The sequence below is a fragment of the Myotis brandtii genome, unplaced genomic scaffold (genome assembly GCF_000412655.1).
Source record: "Myotis brandtii unplaced genomic scaffold, ASM41265v1 scaffold103, whole genome shotgun sequence".
NCBI lineage: Eukaryota > Metazoa > Chordata > Mammalia > Chiroptera > Vespertilionidae > Myotis > Myotis brandtii.
In genome coordinates this window covers 5,968,335-5,974,063 of record NW_005353460.1, presented here as the reverse complement: position 1 = coordinate 5,974,063, position 5,729 = coordinate 5,968,335, and positions in this window count along the sequence as shown.

The window sequence follows — 5,729 nt, the reverse complement described above, 5'->3', positions numbered from 1 at the left end:
TTTTTACTCTCAGTCCATCCCATAACGTTTTAGTCCCTTTTGGTTATTAAAATAGTCTAGTATATACAGCACTAACTATGAAGTATTCTTGTCTAAAAATAATTGAATCTGAACCTAATCAAGTTTCTAAATCTACCTTACAGATAAGACCAGGAACAGTGAAACAAGTTAAATGTCACCAGTAGGAAGCAACCAGTAAGGGGTGAAACTTTGTTTAGGACAAATGGATGCTTCTCCAACAAATCAATGTCATGAAGAAATAAAGAGAGTGAAATAGGGCAACTACTACATAATAAAAGAGACAGAACATAGTAACCAAATGCACAACGTGTGCTTGGATTACATACAAATTTGAAAAGAAACTGTAAAAAGACACCTTTGAAACAATCAGGGAAATTTGAATGTGAAATAGGTGCTATATGATATTAATTAATATGAATTTTGTCAAAAACAATAATGGCATACTGGCTTTTACAAAAAATAAATGGAAGTCCTTATCTGTCATTTTACATGTAAAATGGCATAATGGTTAGGATTTGCTTTAAAATGTTCCCATAAAAAGTTTAATAAAATAAAAGTTGGAGAAGGATACATGAAATAAGATTGGCAAATTATTGACCATTGTTGAGGCTGGGTGATGAGTGCATGGGAATTCATTACAGTCTACTTTTGTGTATATCTGAAGATTTTAATAATTAAAAATATATTTAAGTTCATGCAACATTTCAAACTCATGTTCAATGCTAAGATCCCCTCCTCTCTGCAGAGCAGGCCACGCTGGTGGTTCTACTGGCTCAGAAGAGAAGAGGTAGGTGGGTAGAGGCAAAGGTAGGGGTGCTGTCTGCTCTGCACCTCTCTCTTCCCTGTGCTCACTCATCTGACAACAAAACAGAGAAACTGGTTATACCATCACACCTTCTCTCACCAACACTGGGGGGAGACCTCTCTCTCAGCAATCAGTTGTCATTTCCTTTGTTGGAACCCTACTCTTTTACATGACTGACACCTATTGTAGCTTGATAGAGATGGACAGATGGAGGACCCAAAAAACCCTGCTGGCAGGGATTTCAATTCTTAACAGCAACTCTGGGCATTGATGGTCCCTTGTCGAATCTGATTGCATCCTCCAGCTGACCCCCAGCTGGCAGCCTCATGCCACCTTGCATTGATATGAGAGCCTTTTTATGCCACCGGGTGATAGCTCAAGGTAGTCTTCCCTCTGTAGGCTACGGCAAATACTTGGGCCTGCTCATGAGTGGAATCCTACTTGCATATCTCTCAGAGACCATACATTTGAGGAGGTTGTCTTGCTTCTTCTGCAACTGGTTATACCATCACACCTTCTCTCCACACTCACCACATTCTATTAGCACTGGGGCAGGTCTGCATCATTTCAAACAGGCCGTATCCGGCCCGCGGGCCGTAGTTTGCCCACGGCTGGGTTATACCATCACACCTTCTCTCACCAACACTCACCACATTCTATTAGCACTGGGGCAGGTCTGCAAGTCCTATGAGAACCAATAAGAGAACACATAGTCTTCACTTCTTGGAGACCCCAAGAATTTTTTGAGCAATCCTCTTGCCCCCTCCTCCACCTCAGCTCAGAAGCATGGTAACCTCCAAACCCCCTTAGCCTCTCTGCCCTCCTTTGGGAATGAGAGAGGGGTGACTGTTATTCACAAAGGTTGTACTCAGAAACACCCCTCCCTCTCTATCCTACATCTCCGCTTATCACTGTACAGTATAAGTTCTACAAGTTAGTGCCCCTTGCACTTATAATTGGATTGGGGGTCGTATCGGGCCTTGAAGAACTTATAATTTTGTTCTCAACAGGATACTAGCTCTACTGTTGGGGCTGGGGGAAGTGGCATAAAAGATCTCAATTAGCACCTTCCACTCCTCTGCTGCATCTATTAGGTATCAGGTTACTACGCCAGGCAGTGAAAATAAGAAGGCAAATAAGATGCATTTCCACTGGCCTTGAAATCTCAAGGAATTAATTTGGATACAGGATCTGCCACTTCTCAGATGTCTGACTTAAGAAACTGGAGCTGCTGTTAGAATAAGACTTTGTATCTGTAACCAGAAAATGAGAGGTGGCTGAGATGACTCCCAGATCCTGGAGTACTCTCAACTAACGATGAACAAAACTACTGACAACATGAGTCCCAACTTCTACCACGGTTCATTTGAAAGTGAAACAAAAAGCTAGTTGCCATGCAAGACAAGTGGATCCTGCTGTGCACTGAATGGAGCAGTAGACAAAATTATTCCATGACCAGCTGGTGCAGGTCCACATCAGCCACAGCCCTCCTGGTTCAGGAGCAGGTGGTGTGCACTGGCCATCCCTGAGGCATAAGGCAGCATGCAGACTGCAGATACTGTCCTTAAATTCTATTCCTCCAGCTAGTCACTCCGCCATGGTATTTAGAATAATTATTTATCATAATTTCTAACATTATCTCTCTCAAAAGCCAAGCCGTTTATGTGCGCTAGGCCAGCACACAACCAGCTGAAAGGACTTTGGGATAAGCTATTGCAGTGGGCATTTGTCGTGCTCTGAGACTTTGTGTACACCCTTCCTGTACTTAGGAACCAATTGCCTATGAACCTCTTGCACCGAGGAAGAAGGCATTTATTTTCTCAGCCTCTCTTGCATTTAGGGTGAAACATTACCTCTGACCTTAAGTAAAAACAAATTAGCTTTTATTTAAGTCACTGTATTTGGGGGTAGCTTAGCCCATACTCTAAGACATAAGCAAAATGAAGACTTTCAGTTCTACAGAACTGCAGACCATATTACCTCTGTATTACTTATAAACTTACATGAGAGAGAGAGAGAGAGAGAGAGAGAGAGAGAGAGGAAGAGAGAGCGCTTTAGACAGCGAGAGATATTGCTTAAAACTGTGTTACGCTGAAACCGGTTTGGCTCAGTGGATAGAGCGTCGGCCTGCGGACTGAGGGGTCCCAGGTTCGATTCCGGTCAAGGGCATGTACCTGGGTTGCGGGCACATCCCCAGTAGGAGATGTGCAGGATGCAGCTGATCGATGTTTCTCTCTCATCGATGTTTCTAACTCTCTATCTCTCTCCCTTCCTCTCTGTAAAAAATCAATAAAATATATTTAAAAAAAACAAAAACAAACAAACAAAAAAAAACTGTGTTACACATCCCCCTCTAGCCCTGCACAGCCAAGTTCTCAAAACAGTGTCAGCCCTAGTTGTCTCCATTTTCTCATCTCTCAGTTCCTCAGTCTGGCTTCCACCTCCACCACTCCACTCAAGCTATTCTTCCTGAAGTCACCGCCAATTTCATTTCCAAAGCCTTGATTGTCCAATGCCTTAGCAGTCAGGTTAACAAAAATACACCAGCTTGAAACTCCACTTGAATCTCTATGTGTTGACCATATCTAAACAAATAGCTGTATTCTGCTACCCACCAGAAACATTAAATTTTCTATAGAGAAAGATAACAGCATTCAGAGATACTGCAAATTTTTCTATACAATGTCAAGTACTTAATAAAAAATTACAAAGCATGACAAGAAAGAAAAACAATGTCAAAAACTAAGAGGAGAAAAAAATGGATAATATACAGACTCCAGATGTAATATCTAGGTAATCTAGACATTGCAATTACAAAATACATTTTAATAGAAATATGTTTAAGAAAATAGATTATAGATGGAGAATTTTATTAGATATCTGGAATCTATGAGAAAGAATCAAACAGAAATATAATAATTGAAATAAAAATCCAATATTTGAGTTTAACAGCAGATTAGAAATAGTCCAGAGGGGTTTTCTAAAGTGGAAAAGGTATCAGCAGAAAACATCTAAATAGAAGCACAGAAAGAAAAAAATTCAAAATACAGAGAATGGTTCAAGTGGCACATGAGATATGGATAAAAGAACTAACATACATATAAGTGGAATCTCAAAAAGAGAAAGGAGAAAAAAGAATAGCTGTAGAAACAATCACCAAGAGTTTTCCAAAACTGATTAAAGATATTGAGCCACAGGTACAAAAAGTTCCATGAACCATAATTAAGGGAAATGTAAAGAAAACACACCGAAAGCCCATCACAGCAAAACTTCTAAAAACCAACTACAAACAGAAAGTCGTAGAAGCATCCAGGATTGGGGGGAGTGTGGAGAGGTAGGAATAGCAGACCAAAAGAAGCATATTTAGGCCTGCTCATAGTTTCATGCTCAATTATGAACTGTTGATAACCTCTTTCACTCACTTCCCCTTAAGTGAAACTAAGGATAAAAGGTCAGATCATGCCCTCTTAAAATCTCAATGTTAACTTTTTTTATTAGTTTGGGGCAAAATTCTGTAAGATATCAACTAAAGCATATAAATTATTTTCTTTCTGTCTTTTTAGTTTTTTTAAAAGATTTTTTAAATTGATTTTTTAGAGCAAGAGAAAGGGAAGGAGAGAGGGAGAAAGAGAGAGAAACATTGATGTGAGCGGAACATTGATTAGCTGCCTCTTGCAGCCCTATCCCCCGCCCCCCCATTCCCCATTGGGACCAAGCCCGCAACCTGAGCAAGTGCCCTGACAGGGAATGGAACCAGCAACCTTTTGGTGCATGGGATGATGCCTAGCCAACTAAACCACACTGGCAAGCTGTTTTTTAGTTTTAAAACCTGTCATCCTATATAATAAAAGCCTAATATGCAAATCGACCAAACGACAGAATGACCAGTGGAACGACCGGTCGCTATGATGCGCACTGACCACCAGGGGGCAGACACTCAACACAGGAGCTATCCCCAGCCCTCAGGCCCCAGGCCAGCCAAGGCGGGTGCCAGCAGGGGCCCCCTGATCGCCCCGCCAGTCACCCTACAGATCGGCCCTAATTGCCGGCCAGGCCTAGGGACCCTACCCATGCATGAATTTCATGCACTGGCCCTCTAGTATACTTTATAAAGATAAAAAGATTTGAAGTCTGATGCTTCTCTAAGTCCTAAAGTGAATATAAAATACATCAACTACTGAGTATCATCAGTATACCAATATATTCTCATAATTTGACTTTCTAGGAAATCAAGGCCCATTAAGTAGAGAATAAAAATGAGTTATTATTCTGGTGTGGTGAGATTGATCTTTTAACATGTAGACAGAGAGCTGCTATTGTCGATATTTAAGAGTGGCGAGCTCATCATAATTTCAGAAGATTCAGAAATTTATTCTGATTTTCCAACAACTTGGAAAATTATTCATCTTAGTTAACAGGAAAAAATCAGATGCAAAAGCTTAAAGACACTTTTATGATAATAATCTACCAGCCCAGATTCTGTATGAGTGATGTAACTTACCCAAATGAGTCCTGGAAATGCTGGGACAAAATAATGAGGTTTGAAAACACAAGTGTCCTGTCACTTAGCCCTTCCTCAAGAAGCCCATCACTGCTACTAGGCACTACAGCTGACTATGTGTCCCCAATGACTGAGATTTTTAGAGATTGTCCTGGTAAATGAGAGCAAAATAGAAGAATATGACTCCTTAGAGTTAGACCATTCAAAACCTGTAATGCACATTAATGACACTGTAGTGTGCAGGCTGAGGAAAAGAACCCCTGTTATGCATTTCCCCTTAAATATTTTAATTTAAAGATCCTGAGAGCATCTACTAAAACCAACATTTTCTCTAGCTCACGTTGAAGGAAATCATCCAGATTCAAGAGTGATATACCTGACCAAGACCTGGCCAACTGAGTA